We start from the raw sequence: 14,031 nt of genomic DNA, 5'->3' as shown, positions 1-14,031 counted from the left end.
CAAAGTGGAATGAATACACAAGGACACGTGATATAAGGTTATCGCGACGGGACGACGAAGAGTGAGGCCGAGGAGGGGCTGGCGCCGCAGTATTAAGGCTGCTGTACACGCCCCCTCGGAGGCACCTGGTTGGATGCCTGCCGATGGGTGTGGGCGCCAGCCAGGTGAGTGGGAGGCAGGGGGCTAACGCCCCCTGCTAGAGGCGGGGCTCAGGCTCCCGCCCACAACCACTCCCCTCTCTTTCAGGAGGAGAGTCTTTGGCTTCTTGGCTAAGCACATGTACCAAAAGTCTGGACCTGCTGTGATGTCCTATGTTGAAGAGAGTAAAATGGAAATGAATTGGAGAATGATGTCAGAAAGAGCTCTTCCGAGTGTATAGTATTATTAATTATATGCTTTTTCTTTTTTTAAAAAAAGCATTGTCTTGTTCATCCCTGCAACAATATGTGTGATGTGAGATCCAAGGTAAACCACCAACGCCTCCCTCTTCAAATGCAGTTGGTCCTGTAGAAATGTTCAGGCTTCAAAAGACTGTTGCATGTTTTTTGCTCATAAAAAATATTATCGAGAAACAAGTTTCATTCTAAAAACAAATGCTAATTGCAGATGGATCCTGCATTATCCTATAGTGCATCCATCTGAAAAGAGTTAAAAAAAAAACAGGTGTAGCCAGTCCTGGCAATGGATTGAGTATATCCACGCCTTCCCAGCAGTGTTGTGGGTGGGCATAGACCAAGATCACAATCACCACTTCCTCCTTCATTCACCTGGGGCATGTGCAGGAAGGAAAAGGCATGGATAAACCTAGTCAAGGAGAGGATTTTCAAACATGCATCAAGTAACCACACCCAGTTTTGTGGACAGTGGGATCTAGAATCAATCTAGATTGAAAGCAACATGTTGAGGATGGGCATGAATAATACTGGATCAAGAATTACATTTTTGTGTGTTTCAAATAGGTTACTGTGGCCCAAGTGTCACATGACTGAGGGTCCTCCTCACAAATAAATGAGTTGGTGAAATAGGAATAACCTGTCACCTGCAGAGGTTTGTCACTTTGGGCCTCTCCCTGGAGAAGCAGTTAAGAATTGCAAATCCAACAAACATTTAGAGGAGATGCAACTCAGATGTCAGATGTTTTATTTAACGTTATTTATTTCTTACATTTATACATCACTTTTCTTTCATGAGGAGGTTCTCAGGGTGGCATATATGGAGCTCCAGGCCCCAGTCAGATCTGCTTAGTTTTTGTAAGGTGGGTGCATCATATGGATGTGTGCCCAAAATACCACTCTGGGCTGGGCACTTCAGCATAATCCTATGCATGTTTACTCAGAAGTAAATTCCTATGTGTTCAAATGTTACGTTCTTGCTTGGGATCCACAGACAAATGCAAATCTAACTACAAAGAACAAAAGGAAAGCAATGGAGGGTCCCTCACATCATCTGTAGACAACTGAGTATCATTTCTGGGTAATCACTGCAGCCATTCCTGAAGGGCCACAATATTGTAATCTTGAAAAATGAAACCACAATCAGACTGGATTACTTTTGTCCTAGTCTTGTTTTGTTTTTATATCATTAAGCGCTAGAATTTGACATCAGGATTTTAATGCCAACTCAGACCTGGTTAATCTCTGCTTAGTTTATCCATATGTCTACCCAGCAGAAGGTCTTACATACTAATCTGAGTATCACATACACTACTGATTGACTACTCTTGATTTTGTCTGAATGCACAAAAGTGTGACTGTGCAAACCAATATAAGTCTAAGCAAGTGCTTAGTTCTAGTACAAATATACTAAGAAGTCTAGTGGCAGACAATCGTACTTGTCTTAAACATTTATGGTGCTTTGGAAACTCATTTCCTGGCCTAGTTTATTATTCTATACCAGGGGTCTGCAACCTTTAAGACAAAAAGAGCCACTTGGACCCGTTTCCGAAGAAAAAAAAACTGGGAGCCGCAAAACTCGTCATTATAAAAATAACTTTTTTGTCACTTTTTTATTATTTCTTTGTTTGACCCCTCAGCATTACTCCTCCTCATAGAAATAAACGTTAAATTAACAAGTTACCTTTTTTGTGTGTGTGTTCTTCACTCCCCTTCAAAACAGTGACCAGCGTAGATGCCCCCTTTCAATGCAGTGACCAGCGTACATGCCCCTTACAATGTAGCAGGTGGGCGGGCGGGAAGGTGACGTTGGTACGGTGCGTGACTAACGCACGCACCGCCCCCATGCGACGTCACAGCCAGTGCAGCGCCCGCCACAGTGGGGAGTGTCGAGGTGCACAGTGCGCCTCCTCCCCTCACTAGTATCCGCCCCGGAGCCGCGGCAAAGGTGTAAAAGAGCCACGTGCGGCTCCGGAGCCGCGGGTTGCAGACCCCTGTTCTATACTTATAGGCTTGAAACTGTGGGAGCAGATGGTGTCCCAAAGTAAAGAACAGAGAAAATATGAAATCTATCTATCTATCTGTCTGTCTGTCTATCTATCTATCTATCTATCTATCTATCTATCTATCTATCTATCTATCTAATCTATCTAGTAAAAGGGTAAGGGACATATGTCATAGATGCCTTGCCCAATCCAGTATTAGACTTTTTTCATTTCTATTTTAATTGTGTAGTTCACATGATGTTAACCTCCAACAACACCAGTTTCAATGCTTTCCCCCTAAAACTTGGGTTTGCCTGATACAGGGATATTCCAATACATTAGGAGAAAACAGGCTCCAAAGTGTTTCACATGGGGGTCGCATACTATTCGTTTCAGTGGTTTAGGGTGGATCAGAAGTCACTGCCTGGGTGGGGTGTTGTGTACATGCCCTCACTCTTGCGGGATTATGGTGGGAGAGAAAGGTAAAGGATTCCTTTCCTCTAAGGCTAAAATGGCGTTGGAATGAAGAGAATTGGTCAAACTACTAATTTTACATGAATTTATAAAGCTAGGTATCTTTCCTGAGCTGTCAAGTTGAAAGGATACGTTTAGGCATAACTTTTTTAACACTGTAACAACTTTAAAGATGTGCCCCCCCATCATTTCCATAACACCATGCTCACCTCTTCCTCTGTGCTTTAATTTCTTTTCTGAAATTTTATTCTCATCCAAATCTGCTCTGGAATGCCAAGAGAACCTTCCAGAACAGCATGCATGGAGGAGAGTGAGGAGATCATTCCATCGGGCAAGCAGAAATGTTGAATTCCATGCCTAATATTTACAAGGTTCTTGTTTAATTCTTCAACAGCCGGGTTCCCACATTACAAATCAGTGCAAGCTAGCTAGTCCCTGAATAAATGCTAAGGGTGTGCATTGGCTCTAAGAGGCAAACTGCACACACAGGCACACACACCCAAACACATTTAAAGAGCATTTGTTGCTTTTTTATTTCTCCTTTAAAATTATTATATTCCACATATGAACTATAGCAACACAAATAAAACATAAGCCCAGGAAAGGTATTAGTGCTCCTGTGTATCTAACCCAATTTCACTGTTTATAGTTAGCCATTTAGTAGACAGGAATGCAAAAATCAGCATACATCCTTGGCCTCTTGGAGCCTTGCAACATTTCTCCAGCAGTTCAGACTGTGGTGTTTGTTTTTAATTCCAAAGGATTTGAAACACAACTTAAAATTCACCAAAGGTTGGATGATTAGGGATTAAGACGACGGAACTGAACATTAGCCACTCCAATGCCCTTCAAACAGCAGCCCTGTATCTCGACTCGTTTGTTGTTGTTATTTATATGTATTGGTTGCTTCACTCATAAAATGACTCAATGTGACTTACAAACTTGTACAGCCCAGAATTTTCCTCAGAGATGTATGTTTGTTTGTCTTTGGCCTTATAAAGCAGATCTCTGCAGCTCTGTTTAAAAGGTCAATTTACGTACCACGGTTATTTTTAACAGTTCGCCATCTGTATTTCCTGTTTCTCTATATGTGGTTTCTGAGGAGCTGAAAAATGCCACACCTCCCACTCTTGTATGTGCTGAAGACAAACAAGCATATTGATCAGATGGAGAAAACAGAGTTCTTCTACACGTTTTAACTATTCACAGCAATTCATGATCAGGAAATCTGATAGGCATGATTCCTCATCTTTCTGTGGATTAATAAAACATGTCCATAGTCCAACAGAAGCATTACAGGTAAACTTTGTTAAATCTTTTGTTAAGGTGTAACCCCAAAAGAATCTTGCAGCCATCTAATAAGAAACCAAAGCAGTCTGTTCATTGTTCCCTTCATAACTGAAGGCGCATATAATTTGTTATTAAGTGATTAAAGTACCCTGCTTTCTTTTGGACCACTATTCTGGTTTCCTTGGCTAGGATTTTTAGAACTACCTTATTTTCTTACCTTTATGGCACCACATAAGAGGCTACTTGAAAGGCTTCCAACTGGAAAATACAACCCTATTCAGCTATACTCACATATATTGCATTTCATAAAACGAATGTCAGCAGTAGGCACTGGAAGGTTTTCACATACAGTGCTTCCACTGATGTTTGACAACAAAGACAGGACTATTCATAGCTAATGTTTATATTTCAAGAACCCTTCAGGAAGCAGCTTGAAAGGTTTCTGCATGATGGTTGCTCTAAGCAAAACCTGTTTGTGGTGTCAGACCACCTGCAATATTCAGCTTAACCAAAGGGCAAGCTTAACATCACTGATTCGGCCAAATAACAGAACGACAGTAGCCATATTTGGCCTTCATTGTCTTCACACAATTCAAATCATGACTTCAGTTGCATGAGGGACACAGTGAGACCATGTTCACTGGGCCCCACCCTTTCTGCCATTCCTTTTCACTCTTATTTACCCTCAGTGAAAGAATTTGATGGGGGGGCGGTTTCAAAGGAATGAGGCAACAGGTTCTACAGAAGACCCACATTATCTATGCTGTCTCTTCTCCATGTGGGATATTTAAGATTACTCCTTTCCACAGTCCCTTGGGAGGACCATAATTACATAAAGGCATTTACTGAATGAAAAGGAGCATAGTGCATTGTGATCAACCTATTAAATAAATCCCATTTAAGGACCTCTGCAATCTAATTAACACAGTTAAGACACACAGAGAGACATTAGACAGTTGCTTGTTGGACAGCATTTTCCTGCTGGATGGTATATGTTCAAAATGTTGATTGCAGAATCTGGAACTAGGATTTAATCCCTTTATTTATAAAATATCAGGATTAACTAATTACACTGAGTGACAGCTTTAATTATAGTACAGTGAAATAAGTATTTATGCTGTCAGTGTAGCTTTCCATGTTCCACCAGACTTATCCAATGCTCAGCTTGTCTGAATTCTGTCTACCCATACCTCTTAAATGGCAGTATTGAATCATCAACCAGACATCATAATGGAGGGAAAACTGGAATATCATTCAGAGTTTTGGCCAGTTCATTTCCTTCTGGATCTTGCCAACCTATTCTGAATAGAAGAGAGAAATGGTCTGAAATCCAGGAAAATGGTAGCATGACTTATCTTCCAAGAAACATTTCCTTTGAATTAATGTTACAGACAACACGTTGAAGACACAAGGCAAAAGTGCCCAAACATGTCTTGTGCTGCTTTATCTTGCAGCACAAAAATTAAATTGAAAAATTCGTCCAGAAAACATGTAATGCTTATGAGTTCAGTGATTCACACAACAAACATACCATATTGGCCCAAATATAAGCTGCACCCAAATATAAGCTGCACCTTTAAAATTGGAGGGGGGAAGGGGGGGAACCCGAATATAAGCTGCTCCATTCCTCGCTGCCCCTGGCTGCACGCTGCGTTGCTGGCGGCCTTTCCCCTTCCTTCCTCGCTCTCTCCCTTCCTTGCCTTGGGGGAGAGGACAGGGGCAGGTCTGCTTTGCTGTGCTCCTGGCTGCATACCGCAAAGTCACGAATATAAGCCGCACTTTAACATTTCATAGTTGAAATTTGGGTGGAAAGTGAGGCTTATATTCAGGCCAATACGGTAGTTTGTTGTGGATTTTGTTTGTTTTGTTTTTTTGGTGTCCAGCAACTTCATCATTTTCCTTCCTTCTTTCCTTCCTTTTTGCAGCCTTGCATTCAGGTTGGTCATATTTATGGTGCTCGTCAGTCCCAATCATATCAGTGAGATCCAAAGAGAAATGAAGCAGGCATATGAATTTTTGCTAGCACTCAAAAGAAAGCAAGTATCTGAAAACTTACAAGGAAATACTCTTCAATTTGGCAAATAAATTCAACCATTTTTAGCCTCTCCCTCCCTTGCACCTCTTGTTTATTTATTTTAGTGTAGTATGAAAAAGTGATCCAAAATTCATAGGATGGGATCTGACTCAGACTATTGATTTCAGTGGGTCTATTTTGCATAAGTCTGATGCCACCCATAGAAACAGAAATTTGAGCTGAACAGATGCATTAACAACCTACACAGCTGACCATTCTTCTATAAACATATGGAAATAAATTTATTTATAGAATAATGATGGGATGGGATGATAGGATAATAACCTTTTCTTAGTGAATCTTGAAACCATATTTATATGGAGGCAAATCTCTTTGATCTCAGTGAAATTTACATCAAGCAAACCTGATGAAAGTGGTGAGGAAACAAAACAATTTTCTTGTAATACACATTTAATATATCTCACCTATAGCTTAATATACTGGCATGATCTCTAGGTATTTATTGCATTATTTATGAATTCATTTCAAGACTAAAGTGAGAGGATGATAAAAATGTCAGTAAAATGCATTCTAAATTTTAAAAGAGGCAGTTTGGCCATGGTAAAATTGAAGTTAAGAAACTGGACATAAAATAGGTTTCTGCCTAATTACCAAAGAGACCTTTGGATGAGGGGGCAAATCACTTTGATTTGTTCCATTTCCCAAACTGATGCTTCCTCATTCACTTGCACACTAATTCACTGTCTCACAAGAACATGGTATCAAACTGATTTCCTCTCTTCTACAAACAAATTATATGGTGAAGGATTGCCAGTAATATTAAGACCAATCTAGACACGATGATGGAATAATGGGAATCCATCTCAATCTCTGAATCATAGCACCTGCCTGAGGAGGGGCACAATCATGATGGTGTGAGGAAAGAAGGGATTAACACTTCCACCTGGGTTATTTTGCCCAATGAAAATCTGCCTCCCTTCCCACCAGTTGGTTGCTGTTTGTTTACATATGTCCTGGACCAAACAGCAGCTTGGGTGGGAGAGTGATCTTCATTGAGGCAAATGGAGGGAAGGGTTAACTCTCACACATCTCCCCTTAAGTCCATATCTAGCCTGGGCTTTACTGCATCTGCTATCTGTTTTGAAGAGGCTGAGATATATTCATGTGTATTTCAGTTTGGCCCTGAGTGAGTTGGCAAATAAGATACAGACCAGGAGGGAAACCTAGATGGGTTGAAAGCAATGTAGGCCTGAGCAGAGAATAATTGTATGAAGACATCAAGGTCAAACTGAACATGAAGCCATCAAACAGAAAGACCTCTGCCCTCGGCTGTGTGCACACCATGCATTTAAAGCATTCCTCCCTCCACAAAAAATGAATCCTGGAAATGGCACTGTAGTTTGTTACGTGTGAATGGAATTGTAACTTGAGGGGCTAAACTACAGTTCCCATAATTCTCAGGATGGGGGAAATAAGCTTTAAATGTACAGAATGCAAACAGCCCTAGAAAAAGGAGACATAGCTCATTTAGCTCTTTTTTCACCAACAGATAGCCTGCTATTCTATATTTATAAGAGTTTCATGCATGCACACTTCATTAAACATAATGGATCTCTCCATAGATCTCTAACAAGCACCATAGAATTGCATAGGCTTCTACAAAACAGTTCCTTTCATTCCTACCGCTCTGCTAATTCAACACAGAGTCTCCAACAGTTCCCCCATTGTTAGTGGTCTAAATTAATGCTGCTTCCCTCACGGAAGCTTGAGATGTCCATGGTTAGAAATTAATATATGAAATTCCTATCCAGATATAGATTTCAATTTCAGCCAAGAGCCTGAAAGCAGTCAGCACAAAATGACTTCTATAACTAGAAAACCAAGCTGGCTTTTCCCATTAAAGTTAATGAAAGTGATTAAATTCATATTGCATTAGATTTCTCTGTGCGGTAGTTGTACATGGCTAGTGAATGCTGAAAATTAAGGCAATGCTCACTTGCTTCTCATAAATATTTCTAAATAGCACGGCAGCAAGAGAAGCCTAAGAGATGGCAATACTTAACTGTAACAATATGAAGAAGATCAGCAACACATTCAGCCAGAGTGATTTTTGCCTCAAAGGGAATTATAAAATTCCTAAAGAAGAATCTTAGTAGAATGTTTCTTTACACAGAGGCTTTTGTAACTGTTGGGTACACTGAATTAACCACACAGAGGCAATGTTGCCCATTCAGACTAACAGCAAATCCGCATGGATGAGCAGAGATGGAGGACAGGGAAGCAAAATAATCTCAGAGCAAAAGTCTCACACTACGAAGTTCCTCTTATTTGGCTGTGTTACTTCCCCCACATCTGGCTTGGGGCTGTTGCCACCAGAAGTGGCAGCTGGAAGCTTCATTAGACAACCAGTACTTAAAGAACATCCTCTACTTTAACAATATGGATGCAAGCAACTGACTGAGATTTCCGGTCACATGTTTGCCATGTGTTTGCAAATATGCATCCTCCCCATCAACCCTTAGTCTTCACTGCGAGGACACATGGCAGCCGTTCTGCACAGTTATTTCTTTGCAACATCTGGCGTGGCCTTTCATGTATTGTTCCCCGCTGTCATTTTGTAGCATGCTTTGGGCATTGTGTTCTTTTCATGGCGCATATGTGTTTCCTTCCAGCAGGAGGTCGGGAATAAGTCTTTGCACTAGGAAGGGAGGCAGGCAGCTTTGAAAGAGCAGCTTTTAGAGCAGCTTTGAAAGCATTGCCTGGCCATTTAGTCAAGTGACCCAGCAGATAACAGTACATAAGAGAAACTTTGCTTAGGTCGGACATTAGCAGCTGTAAGCACAGCAGCATTCTTGTGGGATGTCTTGCAAAGACTTCAGGTGGGGCTGTCATGATCTGCCTTGACGCCGCTTAGCAAACTTAAGCTATCAACTGTTTTCTTAGTTTTCATATGCTTCATGGTTAAGTCTCCATCTCCTGAGTGTCAACTGTCTGCCATTCTCTATTCAGGAAAAGCCTTTGTTCTGCCATGTCTTACATCTGCATTTCATTTACTTCAGGGATGGGGAACTTGTGGTTCTCCATATGCGATCGGGGACTACAGCTCCCCCTGACCATTGGCCAGACTGACTGAGGTGGATGGGAGTGAAGTCCAACAATATCTGGAGGCCCTTGGTCAACCCTTATTTTGTCTTTCTACCTTAACTCTATAACTGTTCACTATTATTGGCTTTTATGTTTGGAACAGCTTGGAAGGAGATAGTTTTAAAAGATGAATTCATTGGGGAATGCATGTTACTTTGCCCAAGGAAAGAAATATTGTTCCCATTTCATATGCAATGTGTTGTTCATTTAGATTGTGAGCCCCTCAGTGACAGAGTTGAAACATAACAGGAAAACCATGTGAATAAGTTGTGACAAGTCTCAGGTTTTCATGCTCCCCCCCTTCTCTTTTCACCCCAGAAGAGGACATTGGAAGGTGATTGTAAACCACAGTTCACCTGTAGTCCAAACTCAGGGAACTGTTGTTTGCTTAAACTATAGTTAGTGAGAAGTAGTCATATGAAGCCCATGAGTGGTAGTCATTAGGTTAATTAATTTCAGTGGTTCTATGCTGAGTAAAATGTAGCTGAATACGCCACGTGCTTTCAGAACTTGACTTTTTCTGAAACCATCATTCAAACAAACTATTGTTCCCCAAGTTCACATTTCATGGAGAAACCTTGGTTAATTTAAAACTGGAAGCAAATGCTTGCAATATCTTCTGGTGTGTGAAGTGTGTGACCCAAGGCTCACCATGGCTCATATAGCAGGAAATGGTGGCTTTTTATTATATCTGAACCAAGCCAGTGCATCTGCCTAGCACCTCACACAAGGGACACCATTCTCAGCTTTAGTCATAATGAAGACAAACTAGTCACTGTTAACATTATCAGGCTGCTAATAACGGAGCAGAATTCTGGACGCCCTCAGAGGGCTTCCTTTGTCTCCCTGACACCCACAGCCTCTTGCTGGCCACCACCACGCACACTGACCTTTGAAATATGGAAAGAAACATGCTTTGAAATCAAGCTGGCAGGAACAGCATTCAGGCTGCCGTCACTGGGGGCTCAAAACAAGCGGGGCTATAGTTTGCAAGCTGTCTTCATAATTACTTGAAGCAGTTGTCGCTCTAGCCCGAGTTTGTTCATTACACCCCGACAAACAGCTGATATTTGTTAAAGCACATAAGCCACTTTGTTGAGGCAGCCCTCGATATTGTGGGAAACCCTGCAGCTGCAAGTCACATGCAGTTCAGAGTATTTTCTGGTTCCTTTGCTTCCATGCATGCCTTTTATAGCAGTGCCCTTTTACTCAAACAAAAAAGGGCAGGGAGAGAGCAGGCAGCCGTGGGAGGGGGGGGAGAACCCTCACTTAGAAGGTAAACATTAGCTAACAAAAAAAGGCTTGATACGCTTAAGGTTTATGACCCAAATCTGGTTCTCATTAAACAAATGCTTGTGCAGCACTAAGGAATTCTTAGTAATAAGAAAGCGATGGCTGGAATTCAGGATGGGCGAGAGGCAGTGGAACAGCAGCCGTGCCTGTTTCAGTGTTCCAGCGTTGGCTACTGTCTGGGTTGGCAGGTCTCCCATAACTGCCAGCAGGGAGCTCTTGGAAATGGTTTCACTTGGGATTCAGAAGGCACAAGGCTCACTTTCAGAGCACCTGGACTTGGCTAATAAATGCCAATGTGAGGATATAAAGGGTGGGGTGGGGAGGTAATGCTCTCAGAAAAGAATACCACTTGCTGGAAGCCACCCAGGGGGGCGGGAGTGTTCTTGTTCATGAGTCCTGCTTGAGAGTTTTCCGCAGACACCTGGATTGATATTGTGAGAATAAAGTGTTGGACTAGATCAGGGTTTCCCAAACTTGGGTCCCCAGCTGTTCTTCAACTCCCATCATCCCTAACTAGCAAGATCTGTGGTCAGGGATGGTGGGAACTGTAGTCCCCAAAAAAGCTGGAGAACAAAGCTTGGGAAACACTGGACTAGATAGACCATTGGCTTCATGATCCAGCAGTTCTCTCCTTATGTTAAGAAGACAGGGCTCCTGCACCTTTAACTATTCAATGACAAGCTACACCTGCTGAAATTCCCTCTTTCACACAGCTATTGAAGGTGCAGGAGTCCACTGTTCCCATCTGGCCATTGTAATCTTTCCCCTTTTCTTTCTTAGAGGCCCAGCACTGTTATGGTTGCTTCCACCATTCCCACCCAAAAATCAGGGTACTGCTGTCCCACCTTGCTTCAAGAAGAAGCCAAGCTCCTAACAGAAGTTGCTTAAGGAGACAAGAGCACTAAAAAAACCAAAGAGCAGGAGGACACATGCCTCTGAACATGTCTGCAGGATACTTCAGTGTGCTGGGTGTTCAAAGAAGTCCTGGTTTGGCATTCCTCAGCCAGGTGACCTTCAGATGCTTTCAACTACAACTCCTATCAGGTCCAGCACCTTAGGGCTGATGGAAGTATGGGTGTGCTGGCTGGGGCAGATGGGAGTTGTAGTTGAAATCTACCCCAGGTTGGGGTAGGCTGTGCTAAAGGAACCACTTTCCACTGCTAGACCCTGGCTCTCTACTGCTGGTGAACAGGCTGCTAACTCTCCAGTAGAGCTGGCTTTGAAGCTAGCACTCTAGTCAAAAGAGAGGGGAGCCAAGGATGCCTATCTGATTTTTATTTTTATTTTATAGAAGTATTTAAGGGACACACTCTTCCAGAAGCAAAGGTTTATTGAGAAAACATAGGGAAATAGTAATTAAATGGATAACTCTTGAAGGCTTTCCAGGAAGGGAGAGAGGAAGAGAAGCAAAGACTGAGGGTAAGTTTGTGGCACAGTTGAGCTTTGGAGGAGGGAAGGGAGGAAGCACCTGAATTTTTCAGTTTTTCATGGCCAGGCAATAGGTGTACAGCGAGGCATTGATTGGATCAGCAGCAGAGGAAGGTTCTAGCATTAATTATCTCAGGAGATCCCATAGCTGCTGAAGTTACAGCAAGTGTGGCGCCTTGTGTACGGTCAGAGTGTTGGACTAAGACTTGGGAGACAGGGGTTCTAGTTCCCACTCAACCATGAAACTCACTTGAGCTCCTTAGAGGAAAGTCAGGATATAAATGAAATAAATAAATGTGCCCCCATGAGGTGTACATGCCAAGACACCCATAAGGGAACAAGCAACCAAAATGGGCATAAAATCTTGTTCTATGGAAACAGTCTGAAAGTATCAGAGGCCTGGGCAGAATAGGAAAAACAAATGTCTCGTGCCTTCTGTTTCTATACTGTCTCAGTCTTTTCCTCCCTCATGTTGAAGATGTGGCAGAGGAGACAGGAAAGCCCTTGTGCTTACTATGCCCTCCACATCTGAAGTCTAAGCTGCTTTTGATTGCATCTGCATCTGCAAGGCAAATTGGTTTTAGGTGGGTGGCATGGCAAGTGGGGTTGACATCATATCCCAGCAATCTCGATTTTCTTATTACTGGCTTTTGGGGAGATATTTTAGAGCCTGAAAAAAAGCATCAGTTTCGGGGGAAGGCGAAATTGTTTTTCAACTTTGACTGCTGTGTCCCTATATTCACACACAGATTCCTGTAGTGCCAGCAGGACTGTTTTGCTCCTTGCATTTCATTTTGTTTTAATTTTTACCTCTTGGTATAGATAGCTGCTGCTCAGAACCTGTTTGGCCCCCTGTTATGGTTATTTTTAAAGTTTGTAGCTCCTGGACTGCAGTGTTCTTTGAGTTGTTATTTACACCTCTCTGACATAACTGCAAAATGTTTCACAGTCTGGATGGTGAGAAATGCAGGGGAGAATTGGGGCCTTTTTCACCTCCAGAAATGCTTAAGAAGCAGACAATGAAAAGGTGACAGTCAGAGTAAAAAAAGCATACTGGGTTCTCCTGTGAGAGTGACAAAAGTTGCTGAGCACAGTGGGCGGAATTATGTACAAATTCAGAGGCTGTCTTTTTGTGTGTGTAAAGGTTAGCAAATCTCTTTCCTCACTTTCTTTCCCAGAAGTAACTTTATTTCTCCTATTTGTTTGACTGAAAAGCCAACTCTTCTCATGCCCGGTATAGTTAGGCCTGAGCCAAAACACAAACCCCTAATTTCATGGGCTACCAAGCGGAACCCCGCCCCCGGCCTTTCACTGATGGTTAGTTGTGGTAGGGATGCTTGAGCATTTAGTTCAGAAGTGAAGTGACTTGATTTGCTGGCCTGGGCTAATATGTGGATTGGAACACAGTTACCCTTCTGTTTCTTGAACTCTGGTTTTTGTGTCCTTAGCTCAAAAAAGCCAATATGCCAAAATGTATATTTTAGGTTAAAATACATATTTTGGGGTAAAATATGTAAAGAATAATTGCAAATGTTTAAACAGTAGTTGTTAAAAAAAAACCCTCAAAGGATGATGTGGAAAATGAACAGTACAGTATCAGAAAATAGGGTGGGAGAGTCACCCAATTGCCTAGACAACTGACATGGACTGGCTGGATGCAGAGGAGTGGCAGGAGGCACAAGTTGGGGAACCCCCATGGGAAGAAGATTCAGAGCCAAGGGATTGGTGGTGGGAGAATGACAAGTGGTCAGAGGGAGAAGAATGGGAGATGAAGGTGTTGGAAGCTGAAGAGGTAACAGGGTTTAATGAGCAGGAAGTGGCTATGGCAGAGAGCAGTTCAGAAGCAGAGGCAGAAGCGGGGGGGGGGGGAGGCAAAGTGGAGGCAGTCTGCTGAAGAAGCCTGGTCTCCCAGAACATGAAGAGAAATGAAGAGAGACTAGACCAGGCACCAGCAAACTCTGCCCTCCAGATGTTTTGGGACTACAACTTC

At 42.4% G+C, this 14,031-nt stretch overlaps 1 long non-coding RNA gene across 9 annotated transcripts in view; it reads right to left on the bottom strand.

Annotated features, from left to right (window-relative positions):
- Nucleotides 1-254: 254 nt before the first annotated feature.
- LOC307225571 overlaps nt 255-14,031 on the bottom strand; it is a 93,375-nt gene continuing 79,598 nt past the window's right edge. For 8 of the 9 annotated variants that reach the window (XR_013843065.1, XR_013843066.1, XR_013843067.1 and 5 more), the window contains 2 exons: nt 5,332-5,442; nt 255-309 (listed from right to left, as the gene is read on the bottom strand). This is a non-coding gene — a long non-coding RNA (uncharacterized lncRNA). Of the gene's footprint in view, nt 310-1,164; nt 1,403-2,691; nt 2,884-5,331; nt 5,443-14,031 lie in introns of all 9 variants that reach the window. The other variant, XR_013843064.1, reaches the window with a different exon arrangement.

Source organism: Podarcis cretensis, assembly GCF_951804945.1.
Source record: "Podarcis cretensis genome assembly, chromosome: 10".
Lineage (NCBI taxonomy): Eukaryota > Metazoa > Chordata > Lepidosauria > Squamata > Lacertidae > Podarcis > Podarcis cretensis.
The sequence above is the reverse complement of the archived record's forward strand: the minus strand, read 5'-3'. Positions and strand labels throughout refer to the sequence as shown.